Source organism: Acomys russatus, chromosome 20 (genome assembly GCF_903995435.1).
Source record: "Acomys russatus chromosome 20, mAcoRus1.1, whole genome shotgun sequence".
Lineage (NCBI taxonomy): Eukaryota > Metazoa > Chordata > Mammalia > Rodentia > Muridae > Acomys > Acomys russatus.
In genome coordinates this window covers 58,661,333-58,684,418 of record NC_067156.1, presented here as the reverse complement: position 1 = coordinate 58,684,418, position 23,086 = coordinate 58,661,333, and positions in this window count along the sequence as shown.

Genomic DNA, 23,086 nt, shown 5'->3' with positions numbered 1-23,086 from the left:
TATTTTCTAAACTCCTCCATTTCTTATATGAAAATGCTTTTAGAAAGATTTCCTGCCACATTAGGATTGCAGTGAAGAGCAAATGAAGTAAAGGATGTAAGGTGTCCAGGCGGCAGAAAGAACTAAACAAACATGCCTTGACAGCGTTTCTCACGGTCAGTGTACGGTATCAGATGATAAAACCAAAGCAGCCCCGTGGGTTCCAAGATCAGATCATCCATCTCAGCTGGGAATCAGCTGCAGAGCTCCGGACCATCCTGGACTCCCTCAAATGCTGACAACAGCTCTTCCGGGTAAGGAAGAGGGCCAGGAGAAGTGATGCTCACATGGTTCTCCCCTGTGGGTTTGTGTCGCCCACCATGACTTCCACAGCCTTTGTGTCTGTGCTCCAGGCTAATCTATTATTAGCGTCAGCTGCTGTTTCCCCCCCAGCTGTGTGTCTATCAGGGACCACTGCAGAATACCAATCTGTCCTCACATGGCACAAAAGCCGAACAGCAGTCTATTAAAAATTTTCCCAGAACCCGAGGCTTCCAATAGTCTCAACTCTCAGTGGTCTCTGCTTGGAAGACATTGTTCTGGAACTTACCAAAGTCTCCTTTGTTATCTGTCTCTTATCAGCTGTACTTACAGTGTGTCAGTAAGAGCTAACTTGCCTCATGGCCAAATCTTTCACAAAACATTCCGGCTGTTGATATTATGCTTTCTCTGCAGAGAAGTCAGAGCTGGGTATGTCTGAGTTTGAGAGATTATGGTTTCATTCATCATGGTCATTTGTGCAGGTGTTGCCTTTCATCTTCAGTTTTCCTGTCACGGCTCCAAAGTCCAAATACATCACAGTATCCCCTGTCACTGATGCCACAGTCTTTTTATTCACTGTGAAGCACATGGCGTCACAACATAAACCTGCCATCTGCTTGTTTCTGCTTTATCTCCCTGTGTTTACCTGCCTTCTAATTAGTCCACATCTTATATGTGGTGTGTGTGTGTGTGTGTGTGTGTGTGTGTGTGTGTGTGTGTGTGTAATAGAGACAGAGACAGACAGATGCAGAGATAGACAATGAGACAGAGAAAGACAGGAATAGAGAGAAAGAGACAGGGAGATAGGCAGAGAGAGACACACAGAGAGATACCATAGGTAGAGAAAGAGACACACAGAGAGACAGAGAGACAGAAAGAGTGGGGGCTGATCATGGTATGCAGACACACATGTGTGTAGAGGCCAGAAGTAGACAGTTGGGGCCTTCCTCAGTTGCTCTACACCTTTTTTTTTATACAGGTCTCTCATTCAGTGTACAGATGCATTCTTTTCTCGTTCCTGTTTATCCCACTTATCATCTGAATGAACTGGACAGGAAAAAAGCTAATTAACTGAGTATAGCAGCACACATGTATCATCCTATTGTTCAGAAACCTGTCACAGGAGGATCCTGATTTAAAAACCAACCTGGGTGGCATAGTGTGACTTGACATGAAAGAAAGAAAGAAAGACAGAAAGAAAGAAGTTAACAATCAATGAGTGATAATATGATGCTTATGATTGTTGAGTCATCTTAACCAAGGGAAACTCAGATTAGAAAGAAAAGAACAGAAGTAAAAAATTAGGCATTAGAGTAAAGAAAAGCAGAAAAAATGTTTAAGGCTTTTGTGCCACAATATTCTCTGAATTGAAAATTCTATCCTAGAGAGAGGCTCCTTAAGAATTAAGATATGAGTAAAATTAATAAGCCTCATCAAGTAACAACTCACAAGTCTCAGGAATTTCTTGAAACTTACAGGGTTCATAACGATCCTCCCTAAGGTTATCTAAGCAATAACAACTCCAAGAGAAAAGAGACTTTTTTCCAAGCCAACCTTTTTTGTGAGTAATCCACCACTCTGTCTAAAATGAGATTGGGGCAATGTAGCCTTTGAATCAGCCATACTCCTACAAGTAACCTCAGTAAACTCACTGGTTCATTGAGCTAGACTTTAGTGGAATAGTTAATTTGGTCTGTCATGGGTACCCTATTTGTGGAATAAATGTTTGTTGATGCCTTATAAGCAAAAACATATAAAGCAATAAACATTGACACATCTGTGTGCCAATAAATGTCCTAAGCTCTTAACACAGTCAATCCTTACAGTAAACATATGAACAAGAGATAGCATATGAAGTGTATTTATAGAGTAAAGTTTGGCTGGCAATTGCCTGGGTTTTAATTCTGTACCCTTCTTACTATTCATGAGCCTTTGAGGAAATTCTTTAAAACCTTTGTGTCTTGTGTTCCTCATTTACAAAATAAAGGTAATTATACCTACTTTGTATGTTTCTCCTAAGAATTAATATGTTAATTCATATAGTCTCCAAAAATAGAGGCTAGTATATATTAAGCTTCCGAGAAGTATTAGCTATTATTATTAGAAAATTTATGCATTGAAAAACTGGTCTCACCTGTACACCTTGACCATGGATATGGTGTGTTTCCACCAAGGACAGCGCAGCCTGAGTATAAAGTATTATAACTCTGCATCTTATCATGCATCCTCGGGAGTCACTACCAGCTGCCTTCCTATGTACTTCAAAAGTTCAGGGCACGCCTTATCCCCCATCTGCCTGCCCCTTATGCATCACTAGCATATTACACTCTGTTTGGGGGCAAACTTTAGCATATGTTTCAAAGGCATTTCAACCTTTTGCATATTATTACCATAAACTCTTAAATCCCTTCTGTTACTTGAAGCAAATTGGGAACTAATTAAATGTAATCTTTCTGGAGAAAAAAAAAATCTGTTTGGGCTTCTCAGAGTGGGACAGCCTTTATTTTGTAACTCCCTGCTACAAATTCCCCACTCCCTATTTAGCATACATTCTTTTATTTATTAGCTCAATAATTACCCATGAAAGATCTCATGAGTTGATAAACACACAGTGAAATAAATGCAATCTCTTTGAAGGAAGAGACCTCCTCCTTCCAGGTGTTCATAGGCAACACACCAGAGGTAGTAAAAGGGTGAAACCACTTCTGAAATCCTTGACTCCACAAATTGTTAGCAATCTGTTCATTCCTCATATGACTGACTGTTCATGTGTTAAGACATCTAGCTCTTAACTCTAAGTTCATTTAAATTACAGGCTAGCCTTTCTGTTTCCTTCTTTTAACTTGTCTGGACTCATCCTTTAGCAGATAAGCACATGATTTGCTCTTCAATTGACACAGGAGAAAGAATGCCATTTTCCTCATTACTGCATTTTCTGCGTTGAACAAAATCCTTAGCACATGGAAGAGCTGCAATAAATACTACTTAGTTAATTAATGCTTAATCACTATTAGTCTTTCAGTTATTAAGCACTTGAGTGTTGTTAGATTTTTTAGACCCACTAAAGATTTCCAGAGCAAAGACTGAGCATTTATAAGAGGTGTGAGCAGCTTCAGCTGGAAGGGTACTTTGAATAGGCGTGGCTGGTACAGCATGCAAATAAAGGACATATCAGGCTAGAAGGACTAACCTGGGGGCCCATTCTGATCCTTGTGCACGTGAGCAGCAGTATCAGCATCACCTGCTATGGAGCAAGGAGAAACAATTGAAATAAGAATGCGAAGGCTCAGAACTTGATGGGAGAAATAACCCAGACTGTAGACAAGAGAGATTCAAGTATTGTGGTATTTGGAGACAGAGTTTGGAAAGTGTTTAGGCCATGAAGATGGACTCTTTTATGAAGGACGTTGTCGACTTTATAAGAGACAACACATGGCTGCCATTTTTAGATCATCTGAGGATTCATTGAGAAGCTGGCACGCTGGAGCCCTGTGCAAAACCTTCATCAGAACCCAGCTGTACCAACAGCTTAGTCTCAGACTTCTTACTTCTGTAGTTTATAAGGCACCTACTATTTCTCTATACTTGATTAAGCCGACTAAGATGGAAGTAGGGAAGGAAAAAATAGCTGTAACACATCATGGCAAATCATATAAAGATTTCTTTGAGCAGATGACTCAGGAGCTGATCTATCAATAACATCCAGAAAGGAGGGTTAGTAATAAGACTCCAGTAATGTTTTGAGTTATTTACATACTTTGGATATTAGCGCTGTTTTGGATGTAGGATCCATGAAGATCTTTTCCCAGTCTGCTGTTTTGTTCTACTGGCAGTGTCCTTTGCCTTACAGAAGCTTTTCCGTTTCAAGTGGTTCCATTTATTAATTGTTGATCTTAGAGCCTGAGCTGTTGGTGTTCTGTTCAGGAAGTTGTCTCCTGTGCCAGCTTAATAGATTTAGTGTGCCTGTGTTATGTTGAGGTCTTTGATCTACTTGGACTTGAGTTTTGTGCAGGGTGATAAATATGGATCTATTTGCATTTTTCTACATGTAGACATCCAGTTAGACCAGTACCATTTATTGAAGATGACTCTTTGCCGGGCAACAGGGGAAGAAGATGTGCTCAGTCCTGACGCAATTTAATGAGTTGGAGTGGATGGGAAGTGGGGCTCCCCTTTTCTGAGGAATAGAGGATGAGGAATGGAGGATAGGAGGTGAGGAAGGAAGGGGCTAGAACCAGGATGTAAAGTGAATAAAAAACAAATAAACAACCACAAAAAGATTACAGTAAAGAAAATGTCTTTATGGTATGGGATGTGTGATTCCACTAGAGGGTGATCCATGGGCTTATCTGGATCTGAATTGTGCTTAAAAGGTGATTTTGCCATTATAGTGGGTAAAGGAGGAGTAGGTGGACATAGTACATTCCAGGGAGGAGCAGTTTTGTCTGAGGAAGAAACAGAGACTTTAGAAATATCAAAGACACGAGGTCAATAACTGACTAGAGGAGATAAGGAAACTGGGCACTTCTGCCTTAGCTAGAAAGTGCACAGACTTACAAAATATTGTACACAACTTTCAGGGATGGAGGACTCTCAGACACTTATCACTCTCTGAGAATCTTAGAGTGTCACAGATTCTATGTTTGCACCACTTAATCACATCTCTCTCGCTTGCTTGAACATCTTTTGAAGTTTCAAACTCCTAGACACAGAACATATGCATATTCCAAGAGAGAATTTGTGGTTTAGGATATCAGTTTGTTTATCCTCTAACTATAATTAAGTTTATAGAAAATAAAATTTATTAATCCAGAAGCTATATGAATCCTAGATACAATTCTGAAAGGGAAGATATATTCAGTTACTCACTCAGGTAGGAGTATGGCTGAGGGTAATACCAAGCCAAAAACCACTCTTATTTTCAAGTTATACTTCTAGCATTTGAGGAGCCCCATGACCACCTATTATAATTCAGTTCAGTAATAATTTTGTCCTCAAGTAAGATCTCCATACACCATAGGAAGAGATTTTGTCTTTACCAAAAGTATTGAACAGGACACAGAAGTCTCCTTCGATGTTCTTTCTTAGAATCCAGTACCCTTCAGCTTAGGGATTTAGCATTGCATTCTCCAGGCATGCAGACATCCAAATGGTATTAATTCCCATCCTGCATGGTATGTCCTTTATATTTTTCTGCTCATTTCTAGCTTGTTTTGTGTACTTAAAACTTAGAATGAAACCCTGTTTTTAATATTTCCCAACTTCTACTGCCTAAGAGGACAGCTTGTAATTCCCTAAAAATCATCAAATTTCTGGTTGCCACTTATTTTGATGTTTACTTATTATTAATTATATTTACAACACAATAAAGATGTGCTATATTAAGATATTTGCATATATGTTATGACTTATAAGTTTTGTTTTTCAAGTCACTGTTTACATGTCATTGTGAGACAAGATTTCACTCTTTGATGTAGCTACTTCAAACTCATTATTCACCTGCATCCAGCCTAGAATATAGGACAAGTGTCTCTTAAACTCATGAATGCAAAGATGAAAGGTGTGAGTCACCATATCCTGCTTGCTTTTTATATCTTTCTGGTCATTTTTTAAAATGTATTTAAACTAGTTCATTTGTACCACTGAATGATAATTATAGATCTACATGTAATTATAGGTCTGTTTGTTTCTTCAAGCAAAAATTTTACCTATGATTTCATGCTCAGACAGACTTTTTATTATATTACTTATTTCCTTATTTACCTTATTTCATTATTTTTCTGTCTGTGTTTGTTTACACACACACACACACACACACACACACACACACACACGAGAATGCTTAAGCCACAAAGGACACCATGCAGGAGTCAGTTCTCTTTCTACCATGGGAGACCCAGGGGTGAACTTCAGAAGGTTGTGCTTAGGGGTTTCCCTTGCTAAGCTGTATTACTGGCCCTCGGGCAGAATTATTGTGTGGCCTATTGTGTGCATAGCCTTATGATGCACAAAGAACAAGCCTTGTTCCTATAACTATGCATATGTAGCACTGAAGCACAGAGTTTCAAAAATGAAGATAAAAGCATGGCAGAGACAGTAGTTATTGAGCTAAGAGTGCCTTGGCACAACTGAATGGTCTACTTACTCCTATGGTGAGATATAGTTATATTTTTTAGCTTCCTAAAAGCCATTATGGAATTGATGGGCTGCACCAAAACACACCTGCACACCAGTACTACTAACTTGTTAACTCCATGGCCTAGAAAACAATGTCACCAGGGATAAAAGATTACATGTGCGGGAAAACCAGCCAAAAGACTGGGAGTCACATATAAGACTGTTCGGTGGGTATCAATCTGGATGACCTATAGCTATTACCAAGGCATGATGGGACTGAAAAATAGATACCAGTTTTCCAGTTTGGGCTATGAAGAGGTGGGCTATAAGTGAAATAAACAGATAATTCTGGTTTAGCATGAGCTTACAATTAAATTAAATCAGCTCTTGTCACTCCTGCTCAAATGAATTTATTCCATGAAGCCACAGATCATTAAGTATTCTGGAAGTCCAAGTGAACTGGCCACACAAGCCTCTCTGACCTTCTCTCTTGCCTCTCTTCCTTCTTCACTGCAATAAAAACACCATTTTCCTGCTGTCTGTTAACTACACCAGCCCAGATGAGGGCTTCAAGGCCTTTACTCTAGTATAAAATCACCCTATCCTCTCCTGTATTGCTCATGTCTTTCTCCTCTGTGTTCTCTGCTCTACTTAACAACACACAAAGCCACCCAAACATCCAACATACCTTTACTTCTGCTTCCCTTGTCCTCTCTCTCCATTATTTGCTATCCTATGTTCGTAATATTACTTACTGTTCTATGCTCACTGGAGTGTTCCCTGTACTCGCAGGTTCCTTGAGTACTTTCAATGACAAATCTCAGTAACCTAGATATTAAGCTAGTGTCAAAGGAAAAATATTTAGAAATGAAGTAATGCCAAAGGGTTACAAAAGTAGTAGAGATGGAATTTAAACCTTGATAACCTGCATAGTTTGTACTATTTATTCATTATAATTTATTTATATTATACCCCAATTGTTATCCCCTCACTTGTACTTTCCCATTCTCACTATCCCTCTCTCTTCTGCCCTATTCTCCTCCCCTAGACCTCTGACAGGGGGGAGGGGCACTCCTTCCCCACCATCTGACCACAGTCTGTCAGGTCTCATCAGGATAGCCCACATCTCCTTCCTCTGTGCCCACATAGTGACCAAATCAGGGACACCAGAGTTCATGTCAGAGGCAACCCAGCTTCTCCACAACCGTGGCGAATGCGCTGCCCATTGGCTAGATCTGAACAGGGTGTCTAGGTTCTCTGCGTGCATTGTCCTTGGTTGGTGCATCAGTTTGTAGTCAGTACTCTTAACCAATGGGCCCTTTTTCCTTCTAGATTATTGAAGGGGAAAGCAGCCATAAGGTGGAGAATGGGTAAGCTTTGGTTTGGCTCTGGCTTCACCAGCATGCTGACACTGAGTGGATAACCTCTGAGAGAAACTTATTTTCATAGTAAATGTCCAAGTGTTAATAACTATTTTTTTGCAAATCAGACTCATTTGCTTATTAAAAGAAAAGTAATGCTAAACTAACTCTAACTAAACTTAAATTGTTTTGACAAACAATTAAACCTTTATTTCTCTTCATTTTGCCTCCTCTGTCATTCTTACATTAGAGTTTTGTACACATTAATCATGGCAGAATACTATATTTTTACAAATATTTTTCTCTTAAACTCATGTCATCAAATCAATTTTCTAATATTTTATTATTTCTAATGTTTATTATTTCCTTTATTTTTGAGATTGTAATACAATTACCTAAAAATAAACTACTGTCCATAAGAATAGTATAGTTGTGACTTAATAATTGTCTTTCCTAGGAAGTGGTTATAGTTTCCTCTTGTGGGGTTCTTAGGTGCTTTCACTTTCACCCTTTTCTCTGGCTCAATTACTTACATCAGAATAAATGTACTACATAAAGTAGGTTATTGATAGTTCTGCCTCAGTAAGGGGTAGGAGAGTCATGCTCTAAGCCCCGCCAGCTTAGCAAACTTGTAAGTGCACATGCTCATGTAAGTGCACATGCTCATGTAAGTGCACATGCTCAGGTAAGTGCACATGCTCAGGTAAGTGCACATGCCCATGTAAGTGCACATGCTCATATACATGTATCCAGCAATGTTTACTAAATGTGCTGTCCAGTGTGGTGGATTCTACAGCTTATCTTATAAAACTTGGAACTTTATGCAATTTAAGATATTAATCTTCCTCACTATCTAATGAATTCCATTTCTTTGTATTTCTATGAGGTAGACTGTTCTAGATCCTTTGTAAAGGTTGAATTACAGAAAAAGTATTCCCAAACATATTAATATAATAGCACATTGTTTTGAAGTTTTGGTGATTTGTATAATTCAAAAACCCACCTGAACACAGATGCAACGAATACTGAAGGAAATAAATTCAGTAAGGGTGGTGCCTTATAGATTCCTGGCACTGAAGCGATTTGAATTATGTGTCTCCTGTGTGCTTGTTTGAGAAGTAAATTAAAAACTTAAAGGTAAAAGTGGGGTTGGGGATAGGGAGATAGGAGAGAGCAGAGGATAGAGAATGGGTTAGCCAAAACTAAGAATGTATGAAGAAATTCAGTGAAATTCCACTAATTTGTAAGCTAATTAAACATATATTAGTAAAAAGAGCATATGTCGGCCGGGCGTGGTGGCACACGCCTTTAATCCCAGCACTCGGGAGGCAGAGGCAGGTGGATCACTGTGAGTTCGAGGCCAGCCTGGTCTACAAAGTGAGTCTGGGACAGCCATTGCTAACATAGAGAGACCCTGTCTCAACCCCCCCCCCAAAAGCATATGTCTCATGAGCATATGTACCCTGCCTGTATAAGCATACAATACTGTTCCCTGAATACATGGCTTATTAAATGAAAATGTTTCTGTTAGGAATTGGATGGTTCTTTAGGAATTATTTGTCAGAGAGGAGAATGAAAGACCCAGAATATCATGGGATTTTGTCTTGGCTCCCACTATAATTAGATGGTAAAAGTGAATAGTGTTTTTAATGATAGGATCTTTTCATAGAGAAATCAACTACAGCTGGCCAGAAAATTCTCCCTATTGTCTAGATTGCATAATGCCAGAAAGTGCTATATAGGCTAATGAGAGAGTAAATACCAGTGGTCCTACAGAGCTCTGGCTTCTGTGCGGCATAAGGTCATCCTACCTAGCCAGATGTGCCAACTTGTGAAACAGTGGCATGATAATAATGAAGATAACAAGTCATGTTCATCTTGTACATGACGTCTACTGCACAAGATGATGTTCATGCTTGTAAACTTGGTCAAAAGTTTATGACTGGGAATATCATAGGCCTTAAGAGAAACCTACTGTTGCTGCATGAATAGAGAAGCTGTCACAATGCCTTCTAAATATTTTACCCTTATACCAATAGATCTGAACTACTCTCAACTTTGGTGAAGACATCTCTTTGGGCTGTGGGTAAAAGGTTAACACTGAGTGTCAAATACAAGTAACTGTAAGTGTTCAGCTGTGGATGAATCATCTATAGCTCTCCCCATACAAGGCTTAGGAAACACGATGGAAGATGATAATGAAGATAAGAGCTGGCTAACAAGGAGACGAGCTATACATTTTAGATTTCAGGTCATAACATGGCTGTCGCTCATGTCAAGTCACAGAATGTACAGTTACTTGTGCAAGAACCTGCGTGATATCAAACCAGTTGAAATTCTAACACAGGTGGAAGAAGAGCTATTGGCAACGACGGTTTGCTGAGAGAAGGAAAGACAGTCTTCTTTGGGTAAAAGGCTACTAGGATGTTCCCAGTGCTTCAGTGGTTTCCCTTAAATTTGTGTTGCTATGGGCAGCACTAACTCAAGAGGGTATCAATAATGATGGCAAAACAGTGGAGTATATAAAATTGGAAGAGAGAGTTGAAGGATCGTAGGGCAAGTTGGGGGCAGGTAATAATGGCTGAATATGATTAAAGTACACTGTATAAATGCAGAACATTTTCAATGATTAAATTTAATTTTTTGTTAAAGCAAAGCTCTCTCACAGTAAATAAATAGATTCATTAATTATTTAGACCTAGATTACAGCAATTCTTTGTTGCGCTTTTATCACCAATGGGTTCCAAAGCAAGTATACACGTGCTAGTGGAGGAGATTTTGCAGATGGGAAATAGACTTACTGAGCTACATTTGAACTTGTATTTTTATTATCTTCCCATCACTATTTGTATGTATGCATGTGTGTACACACAAGAGTATATTTCTGGACTCTTGCTGAATCCATGTAGCTGATTCCACTACCTTTGCCTTCCCTCTATCTCAGCCATTGTTAACATTGTCTCTCAAATTTAGCTCTTGAGAGCCATGTCTGTTCTATGCCACTTCTGTAATGATAGTCTTTATTTGGCACATCTCTCCTTAGTAGAAACACAATCCTCTTCAGGCCAACCAAAGTCACTTATTATGGTAAGACTTATTCTTTCCATGTCTTTATTATTTCTTGTTCCCAAATACTGTGTACCCACCCGACACATCCTATCTTGTCCTACCTTGGTGCTTTTGGCTCCTGATGAAATTTTCGCCTCTGGCTTTGTTTAGCCCAGCTTTTCAGACCCACTCAAGTACTGCTACATCTAGGCCGACTTTCTGACCAAGTATCCAGATCCCCAGTGTTTTAAAGCAGATAAGCTTAGACTCATCGCCTATAGAGATCACACTCACCACATGTGTACATCAACAAGACATTGTTCAAACCAATGATAAATTATTATTTCCCCAAGAAGATCTTAGGGGTGGGTGTCATTAGTAAATGTAAATATTTCAAAACAAAGAAATAAAACTATCTTCTTTTGATATATAATAGCTCTGTATGTATTAGAATATACAAATATGAGATTTTATTACATGAACACTATGCAATTGTCCAAAGTATCTATTAAATTTCACACTTCACATACAGGTCATCTCCATGGCTTACAAAAGTCTATGCATTCATTTAGATTTATTCAGTTGCATTGAGTGACTTTGGGTGACTATGGAATGCCATTGTGAGGCACTTGTCATACTATGGTGACTTGTATTCCTCAGGTGAATGAGTGTACAAACTGTCTTTATGGATTTCATTATATGTGGGGCCTTGTGCTCAAATCTATACTGCTCTACTTTCTGCGAGACACTGAAAAAGGTAACTACGTGAGAAGGGCCTGAAATCATAGCAATAAATCGAGAACATCATTAAAATAAATGTATGTCTTAAATGAGCTTACAGGGTCAGGCAGTGAGTATTAGAGATTTTGGGCATGTGGAAAAAATAATTCAATTATATCTGTGCATTTATAGAGGCTTGTGAGAACTTCACAGAAAACAATAGCCAAGTAATTTTTATTTATTTATTTATTTTTATCATTTTGCAAAGAAAGAAGTCCTTGCAGCAATAGTTGTTAATAAAGGGAACTGGAACTCTAAAAAAAAAAAAAAAAAAAATCTACCAGCTTCCTTAACTCAGGTCTTTTGATTTGAAGCTGAAGAAAATATCTGCCAAGAATATTGTAGAAGAGATTCCCATGGCAAAAAAAAATGTTTCACACAAAGACACTAAAATAAACAAATAAAAATAAAAGGATTCATATAATGAAACTAACAAGTGGAAATACTTTAAAATTATGGAAGTGGAGACTTTTGGAACACTAAAATTTTACAGGTCTGTTCACTTGTTTTGTTTTGTTTTGCTTACAAAATAGATCAGTAATTCCTCAGAGTTTTGTAGGTTGAAAATTTTGCTTCAGGAAACACGATCCTGTTTTTATATTGCAGCCATTAAAATAGTCTCTATGAGTCACAAACCTGGAAAGTTGCCTTTGGTTCTTTGAAGCTCTTCTTTATTTTTGACAGTTTCACACATATCTGCAATGCACTAGTTACGTTTACCTACCTCTTCTACCCACGATGGAATGTTGAAGGGCCCAGGACTCTTCAGATATCCATCACCACTGTGGGCTCATGACAGCAATGGGCACGCCATATTTGGATGGCAGTGTTTCATGGTACTTCTCCCATCTTTCACTCTTTTCAACGTCTCTCCACTCATTCTTTGATGTCCTTTGGGTCTTGGAGGAAGGAAATGATATAGGTGTCTCATTTAGGACTAAATATTCAGCATTCACTCATTCTAAGCACTTTCAGATATGACACTTTGTATTAAATACCATACTTTCGAAAAGGAGATTTCCTGCTCCAGGCTGAGAGCAGCACTAGCCTATGTGCAGAAACAAAACTATGTAGAGGCCAGAAATTAAGACCTTCTACTGCACTTACAGGAAACCTGATTTTTTTTTCCAGCACCGAAGTCCAATAACATTGAACCACTAGGGGGAGCTGATGCTTTTGACCACCAAGGGCAAATGTATTCTCGTGTACATACTCACTGAGTACATAGTTTAAAAAATCCTTTAAAATGTAAATAATTAGAAGACAGTTTGGTAACATAACTACTTACCAAAACAGTGCCCAAAGACTTTTCACCAGGTTTTTTTGCATCTGCCGCCCCACCCCTCCCCCAATGAGGCCTCCAAACCAACCACAAAGTAACTCATTGTCTAAAATTGTCATGCCACTATTGCACCGGTGTGCATATTTTGTCTGGTGGATTGATATTGTAGCATATTTGATCTACAACTGGGGGAGACTGTTGAAGAATCATCGGCCCCCCCTCGCCGCCGCGCCCACGCAGGCCGCAGTCTGCGTGTCAGATTCCAGCACTGTGAATGTCAGCCAGCGAAGGGGAAATTTGCAGCTCAGTTTCAACCTTATTTTCCCTGCCATGTAACCTTAGCGAATGGGACATGTGTGTCTGGTTTCCTTATTACCTAAGCTATAGTTGGAAGATTAGTTTAGAGGGGAAGATTCAGTAATAAATGTGTGTGGAGAAAGCTACTCACCAAGTTTTATAGTTTTCTTAAGCAGCACTGTGACGAAGCAGAAAGCTGAAGATCCGCATGGCCCACAGTGGCACCTGCCCTCCTAAGTTTTATAACAGTAGATAAACTGTGCTTCAGTGAAGTGTCAGCTGATTAAAACCAAACTGGTGCTGCATAGCTACCGTTGAAGTTATAGAAAGTTTATGTTTTGTTGACTCTGGGATCATCTATCTCCCTTGTTTCTAACCACCTGGTATTAGAAAGGCAAAGAATTTTGTAACAGGGAGGTGTTGATGTTTTGCTAACAAAGGAAGCATGGGAGCAGGGGAGAAGAGGAGTCTTGGTTATTACCTAAAACTTATAAAAGCACTGTCTGCTTCAAAGGGATGCTATTGCCCAATCAGGGAATACTACCTTCAGAAGCCTTAGCTAGAAGAAAGAAAAGGGACGTCATCAAATGTCCCTGCTAAGCCTTGTAAGCATGATGAGACCACTGCGGTATAGCGTTCCCCTGGCGTGTGACCCTTCAGCCGTTCTCATCGAAGTCCGCCTTTTTCTCACATGACTTTGAAAGCAGTGTCTTGGGGTTTGAATGCTTAGGAGACTTTGGGGGAATTAAACAGAAGGAAGCTGAGTGCTTTTAATATAACCGCAATTACCTCTCTTTTCTTTTTTTCTTTTTCATTACTGTGGGGATCAGGAAACGCCATTTTCCTTATTTAATGTAATACAGTGAGTGTGGAGTAATGTCCCGCTTGCTTCATGGAAAACCCGCAGTGGCTCGCAGAATCAAAGCATGGATGATGAAAGAAAGGGAAGATTAACAGAAGTCGGCCTTATTACAACAGGTACAACAGAACCCGTGAGTCTCTTGCGACAAGCACAGGGGTAGCTGCAAGGTGGAACTCATGAAGGAGACAGGAGGAAGGCAGAAAGGCTGGCGCCCTGCTCTGCTCTTTGTAAATAGAATCACAAGACCCTGGCAGAGAAATCACATCCATCAGCCAGGTGGAATGCCATATATATTCTTTTTACCTTTGCGTTTCTAAATCTACTGATTAAGAACAAGGCAAATGGAACACTTACGGAGAGTAGGGGATTTTCCCCCTATGTAGTTATTATCTTCTTCTTTTCCGGGTCTAACAAACCTAATGTTATAAAAGTAGATTTAGAAGAAGGCTCACAGAAGAAAATGCACAGCCAAATGCTGAGGGCTGTTGAATTTTTAATCCTCTAATATTTTTCTCCTCTTTCTCTATTTATTGTCTATTTTCAAAGCCCCCAGAGTAAAAGGGTTGTTTAACCTCCATTCATTGGCAGCCATTCAAAAAGTTAAAATTCTTATACCATGACTAGGAGAAAAATGAGAATGCGCTTTTAGAAAAAAATGTCTAGGCGTCAGTAATGATGATAGAAACCAAGTTAAGCATTAGAGCGTGATATAGACTCGTGCTAGTTTATTTTTTATTGCTGATAAGTCCCAAGACCAAAATCAGCTTGGAAAGCAAAGGGTTTACTTGACTTACACTTCCCACACACATTACAATTCTGGTTTATTATAAAGCGGAGACAAGAAACATACTTACGCAGGGTAGGAAACTAGAGGCAGGAACCGAAGCACAGACCATGAATGAATGTTGTTTATAGGCTTACTCCCCATGGCTTTCTCGGCCTGTGTTTTCATATAGCCCGGTACCAACTGTCCTGGGCTAGCATGGACTATAATGCTCTGGATCCTCCTACAGCAATCATTAACCAAGAAAGTCCTCCATGGACTTTGGCTATTGGCAAATGGATGGAAACATTCCCTTAGTTAAGGTTTTCTCTTTTAAGATGACTATAGGTTTGTACCAAGTTGACAAGATCTATACAGCACAGAAACACACACACACATACACACACACACACAAACACACACACACACAAACACACACACACACAAACACACACAAACACACACACACACACACACACACACACACACACACACCCCTGATGGCTTGGAGAAGAAAGAATAAACAACTCTTTCTTCTCAGCTCCTATTCCTAAGTTTCTGTCCCAGATTCTAATGGCAGGAGAAACCGGTGACAAACAGTTCTTAGTTGTTTCCTTTTCCATCCTCCACGATTCTTCTCCAGAGTCCTAGGGTGACAGTATTTGTTGCCTTTATTTGAATGGCTAAGGCCACTTGTTCTGTGGGGCAGAAGAGTCCTGGGCTTTCTACTTTGGTTAGAGGGGGTACTGCATCCTGGCGGATTTTTTGCTTTTCATGAATTGCTGCTGAACAAATTTTTAAGCACCCAGAGATATTTGGGTAAGAGGTCTTTCTGCAGGTACAAAATTTCCTAGCATTTGTCACCACAATATATATTATCACACTAGCCCACACGCTGTCTTACCAATTTGTTTAAGTTTTAAAATGATTTGTCCTTGTCAATACATGCAGTGTACAACAGTATCTACTCTGGGTAAGTATATGATTGTATACTTCCTCTGCTTAGGGGATCCTTATGTTTGCTCAGCTTCAGTTATCTGATGGAATCAAAACAACTGCCAATTTTCATGTTGTCTGGTGTTTTCTTTTGATGTGATGTTGGCAGATGGAATTGTTGCTTATTTTTGCTTTCTTCACCGTAGGTAGGAGACAGAAATATGCTTAGGTATTTATTGAACTCAAGCTCAAGATTTCTATTTTAAGTGTATCTCAGGAAAAGAATGTGGAGTATAGCTTTGAACAATTACCTATTAACTATAGTTTTTTGCGGATTACTTTAAAATGAACATCAAGCACGGCAAGTAATATGGAGGATGCTTTGCACTGGAGTTTGGCTGGCTGGCACCTATGAAAATATTCATAAAGAAACATTGAAGTTGAAAAATTAATGAATTTCCAGAGTAAACAAGAGCAACTATGATGATTTACCAAAAGGAGGAAGTCAGTAGGGTTTGAGGAGAGAAAAGGGAAGCACGTGGCTTACCTGAGGTAGGCTGTGTGAATGCTCATGCATGTCTATGCTCACGTAGGTCTATGTATATTTCTGAATGCTTAGACAACGTGGAGAGAAATATGGGTGGGGTTGTGATTATTCAAAGAAGTCTACTTTCTATTTGAAGACAAAGAAAGCATTCAAAGGCAGAGTTCCAGAGAAAGCAAGAGCGGCAGTGAGGAGACTGAGAACGAGAGAGGACAGGTGGTTGCAGAGAAAAAGTTAGGACCATGCCTTTGGTGTTTTTGTGTGGCTGTATTTTACAAGATTCCAGATATCCCCTACAAAGAATGCAGGTAACTTCTGTATCCTGGTCCCGGTGACAATAGTGCCAGAGGCTTCTGTGCCACTATATCAAGATTCTGTACTGTATTTTATATTTCAAGATGAGATGGTGAAATAGCTTTTTCTTTTATCTTATACAGGTCATTTGGGCCAGTTCAACTAACACAGGAATCTGAAGTACCTACTCTGAAGTAAGCGGTACTTCAGCCACTATCTTGGCTTCCATTTTTGTACCCTTTCTCTCTGATATGTCAACCCCTTGCTCATCTCTCTACAGTGTCCTCTTTTTGGAAACTGTTCACCCTTACTTCTCATGAATGTTTAAATTTTGCCAATTGGAAATATAGTTGATCTAACAAGTAAAGATCAATTTGATAAATACGCCAGTTCTAAGAAAAGAGTAAGTAAATTACTTTGAGCGGAAACATCACACTTTTTCTAAGGAGAATGTTGATTCTGCATAAAACCATGGACTTGAAAATCTCTTCTGTTAACATTCTGTTTCAAGGAGCGGAAACCAGCGCACTGCTGGCTAATGTGCTCTTGGTCTAGCCCCCTTGCTTCCATTCACATTATTTGTCTTTGCTGAAATTTGAGTCTTTTTTCTCAACACACACCCTCAAAATATCTTTAGAACATTCTTTCAAGGCTTACCTCTAATACTTTGAAAGTGCTATTGCAGGCTATTAAGGGTAAGTAAGCTATACAAGTTAATTGTTAGTTGATCAAATCATGGTTTTTGTCAATTACTAGCCTATTTATAACTACAAGAATATACATCCTAGATTTAACATATAGATATGATTTTATAGATAGATAAGATCTTCAAAAACCTCAGAGACGTACAGAACTGGGCATTTAAAGATTTTTTTTACTATTTTAAAGATTCATTGAAAATAAGACTGTAACTCCTGGCAACACCCAGCCTACCTCAAAAAAGATGATGAGCATCGAAGAACCTCCTTATGCAGATGGCTTCAAATGTGGCAAACCGGCAACTGTGCAAAACGTCCTTGTTTCAGCCACAGACAGAATTCTGCCTAAAATGGGCAAGCTTGAATACAGGCAGAGTCTCTGGCTAAACAGGGTAAGCAAGTCCTCAATAGTTGCTGTCTCACAAATATGTCTGTCAGATATATTGGGCTAGAAGGCTGAAGATGATGAGCCAACCTCATGGAGAGTTTTAGGTGAGTGTTCAGGCAGGAAACTGTCTCTGTCATTTTTTTTCACTTTGGAAGCTGCTAATCTGTACTTCCGGGTTACTCTAGTAATTAATTTTATTTCTTCTCAAGTCTCTGATGGAGTTGAAGACAAGATAGTTTAGTTTTACAATTAAGCTTAGTTGTTTAGGGATTAAGCTGTTTTTAGGTCTACATAAATGTTTTAAGTTCATAGAGATATGATAGACATTGATTTACATTCAGAATTTTCTCACCAGGGTAAGAAAGATGTTTTCTTCAAGGTTGCCAAATACAAATAGCCAAAAGACTATGAATGTAACATTAATATAATTCCTTATTGTTTCATGGTTCTTCCTGCTATATGTAGTTTATATTATATATGTGTCATAATATTTTTTTAAAAAAAATATATATATAGACACTATCAACTAAAACCAGATTACTTTGGTATAAGACACAAGGAGATTATGGTTTTCTTTCCATAAAATATTTGAAATTCAGAGGTTATTATTATACTAACATTTTCATGGCCTGCTACTTTTTAGTTATTATTGATATACAATCTTCATTTATTGATGCTCATATGTGTTTAAAGTATTGGATAACCTATGAGAGGGCTCAACCCTGGAGAAGACTCATTCTTTTTTAGCAACCATTAATTGGCTGCATCTATTCATCTAAGGGTGAAACCTTGTGAGAAATTCCCTATCTACACCTGAATGCCATCTGATGTTATTTCTCAGGTATTGTTTAGGCAACCATATTGTTGAAGATTCCTGAATTCAAATTTTCTGACATGCCCAGAAATCATTACCTCATAGCAGATGTATTATTGGTTCCTGTCTCTTACAATTCTGCCCCCCCCTTCTTCTACAATGTTCCCTGAACTTTAGGGGAAGGGAATGTATTACAGTCATGCTTTTATTTTTATTTATTTTATTTTTTATTTAATATTTTTAATTTTTACATATACATTTATATTATTACACACATAAAGAATAAACTACCTACAGTAAGAACCATGAAACAATCAGATTATATATATATATATATCAGATTTTATATATATATATAAAATTCTTAGTGTTTTCTGCCTATTTGTATTTGGCAGCCTTGAAGAAAACATCTTTCCTATCTTCGTGCATCTAAAATTCTGAATGTAAACCAATATCTATCATATCTCATCATTATCAATTTATAACATCTATTTAGACCTAAAAACATCTTAACCTCTAAACAACTAAGCTTAATTGTAAAACTAAACTATCTGGTCTTCAACCCCATCAGAGACTTGAGAAGGAATAAAATTGATTACCTGAGTATACATGGAGTGCAGGTTAGTAGCTTTCCAAATGAGAAGGTGACAGAGACAGTTTTTTTTTTTCTCCAGAAAGAATAATATTTCAACTTTACTTAGTTTTGAAATTTATATATTTTTTATCATTACTTTATCAACTAAGTTTATGCTGATTATCTGCATCTGCTATAGTAGATTATATACTATATTATGTTAACTTCTGGATCAGATAGAAAATTAGTATACTCAGTATTTGTTTTTTTAAGAGTTTCATTATCCAAGCCAGAGATACAGAGAAAGCTTATAATATGGTGATGTTCTTCCTAGATTCAAGAGGCATTATAAGCTAGGAGAAAAAAAGGATTTATACAAAGGGAATGTAAGAAATTACAGGACAAGTGTTACCATCTGAAGAACAGGACAATTGTTACATCATGTAAGAAACCCAAGGTATAACAGAAACATGTAGACAGGAGGATTGGATGGAAGACAAAATACTTCTATTGTACTAAATGAGGGCAGTGGATATTAAATAGTAGCTGTTAGAAATAGTGAACTAACTAAATACTAAAAGCCTATGGAGTCATCATTTTAAGTCCAAAAGATGCAGATAATACATGAATGGTATAAAGCAGAGTCATTTTAATCAAGTGCTCAACACATATTCATGTTCTAAGAATAATGTACAGAAACAATTCTTACTTAAGTATGCAATAGCAAATGATTAGCTGGTAAAGAGTGTGGTTGGTTCTTCTATATTATATGAACTATTAGAGAAGATTGAGAAAGCTGAAAGAATCATGGACGACTTAATAAAAGAGGTAAGACTCTGCCAAGTTAATCTCTGAGGCCCGGTGGCAAAGCCAATGGTTATGAGCATTTTATGAAGCCAACTTTGTCCCTGAAGAGCAGTGCAAACCAATGAAAGGTCCTTAGGCTGACACTGTCTACAGATGGCTTTTTATTCAAGAGACCAATGATAAAATTAAGAAGACAGAATGCCTGAGATGCATTAGTCGATGTGGTTAATAAGACGAGAATATGAAGGAACAATGCATTCCTGTAATAGGACCCACTAGAGGACTAGAAAAACAGAGGAGGTTCAATCACCAAGATCTGAAATGTGCTGGAATTATTTGGGTTGAATAAAAAAGCAGAAGAGAAATATTTGTGTTAAAAAAGAAAACAGCACAAATTCTGTGGCATCTCAATCACTATCTTACCCAGTGTCATCTCTGTCAATAATAGTGGCACTCACTCAGTCCACGATTATGCTTAGTCCTCCTCCACGCTCTTCTATGCACTCTTAGAAGGTACTCTTGCCAAGTACCTTCCATGTAGTTCCATGCTCACCAAGTCATGATGAGAATTATCAGGAGGGAGGGGGAAAAGCCAGTGTTTTTCTTCTATCCCATGTTCCCATGGCGAGCCACATAGTGCTTCTACATTCTGTCAGAGGTTTCTGGATTGAGCAATATGAAAGCAACCAATGGTTCTTCTAAATTACTCCAGCCTTTGGGCACTAGCAACATCTTGTCATGGGGAGCCATGCTAGAAGGAATCCTGTACTTAGGCTTCATGCTGTGACCTTTGAGTTGTTGATCTTTGGGTTGTTAACCTTTGAAAGAAATAAGGAAGTTCTGACAGGGAAGTACTCAGAGGAGTGTATTCTTTTTAGCCTGCCTTGAGGGCTAAGGGGAAGTGAAATTGTAGTAGAGCTTCCCGTAGGCAAGCTTTGCTTGCTTACAATAAAATAGAGCCTTGATCAGGACTTGTCTTGGCTCCATTTCTCATATCTCTGTCCCCCTTTCATTCTTACTCCCTCTTCCAGAGACCCTGTTTGACTTACCCTGCTGCAGAATGGGACAATTACTCCTTTAGTCAACTGTCATCTTTCCATTTGCCAGCATGGTTTCTTTAATCAACAGTGTCATCAAGTCTATGTGCTTGATCCTATTGTTTAAGATACACAGAGGCAGATCTCTTCCTATTGTTTAAGATACACAGAGGCAGATCTCTTTTTTGAATGGAAGGTGATGATATATTATGTAACCATTGATAAACATTTAAGAGGAATGTTTCTGGTTCTTATCTTTAATTTCGTATCTTTAATGTACAGAAGATGTGGATTTCTGAAGGAACTAGTTGACTTGCAATGTTTGCACCAATAACACACACATTCATTACATCAAGTATGAAATTTAGAACTTTATAATTCATCTACCTAAATAAAACTTTCTCAAAATGTGCTCTTTTGAGCATTTGTTTAGTTCAGTTTTTAAAAGAAGTATCCAATGCTCAAACAACTTAAAGTGTAGGGATTAATTGATCCAACCTTGGTAGCCATTTTTAAGGATCAAGACTGATAACACTGCTTCGTGATTCACAGAAAGCATGGAAGGCACAGATGGAAGATTTTCAAGCAGAATTAGAAAATAAAGATATGCCAAGAATTAAAAGTACATTTAGCCCAAAGACTGGGAATTTTGAGGGGGGAACAAAAGGCAATAAGCATAAAAAGAAATAAACATCATTTTTCCCATACTCCTTCTTTTACTTACAGTTCCATCCACTCAGTGGCCAGGGCTCCCCTACTGCCTTCTAAATATCTGCTTCAGAACTGGTAATTTTAAAAGGTTTCTAATTATCTAAGGATTAACAACTGTGTGGTAGGCCTTGGTAGTTCCCAGCTGAAAGCTCAATTTTAAGCCATAATTCCAAAGATTTCCAGTAATTGTGGTAGTTATATTTATTAAAAGGAATGGAGGTGATTTTCTTACTTTTTTTCCTTTGTTGAGTCTTGTTAGCCCACATCTGACAGGAGTATGAGATAATCTACGGTAGTGTGCATCTTGGACAAGAGGATTCTTGTTGTTGTTATTGTTGTGTTGTTTTGTATTTTGTTTTGTTTTTCTGTTTGTGTGTGGCTTAACTACAAAGGAAGTTAAAGCAACTACTATCATCCATCAATTACCCCATTCAGTGATTATCATAATACTGGTTCATGAGCAATTAGGGAAATTTAACAATTGTGTCACATATATGCATATATATATATATATATGCACCAACTTTATATATAATTGGTACACACACACACACACACACAGTGCTTGAATTTTAAAACAATTAATTAAATCACTGAGTAATTATCAAAAACATCTTGTCTGAAATGATTAATTGTGCCAGAGGGGTGTGTGGGGTAGCTGGTATGCCCTGAATAGATTTTTATAAAATACTGCTTTCACTTTCCTTTTTTAAGACCATCAGAGACAGATACTTTGACTTCTATACCGAATATAAATATATTGGGAGATACTTAAGATATTAAGGTAATTAAGATTTTAAGATTTTTTTATATATCTATATAGTCATATATGATATTCAAATGTCCATAAAAACTATGTCTTTGTAAGACAATAATTATTTAACTTATGCATTTATACATCAGCACTAATGAAACAAATAGTCCAGATTCACTGGTAGAGACAAAGCAATGTAATGATGTATATTCCCTCTGCTCTTCCTAAGGTTGCCCATACATGGATACCAAATGTGGATTTATATCTTTAAATCTTACAGCAATTTTTGAAGAAACTATTGACTGAATTTGAGTAGAAGTTAAAAAAAAAAAGTACCAGCTACTAAAATTTTTTACAATGAACTGCTGGTTGTTTCATGAGCATGTACATATCATTTTAATAAAATTTGGGGTGGACAGGAAATGAGACACAGCACAGAGTGGAGCAAAAGCACTGTAAATGAAAGGCATGGTTCCTCCTGGAGTCCGGGTACAAGCCTGAACCTGTGTCTCCTTAAAAACCGAGTATTAGTTCTCCTCTGCAGTAATCCCAATGGTGTGGTTAGGATGGACAAAGCTTGGGAGGCATAGCTAACCAGTGATGTGGACTGACCAATGGGAAAGGTTTTCTGTTTCACTGCATTTTTTTCTAAGCTTGCACTTAAAATTCTTGCTGACATTCTGACTCTTGTACCCTTGGTTCACAAATAAAAGAATTTC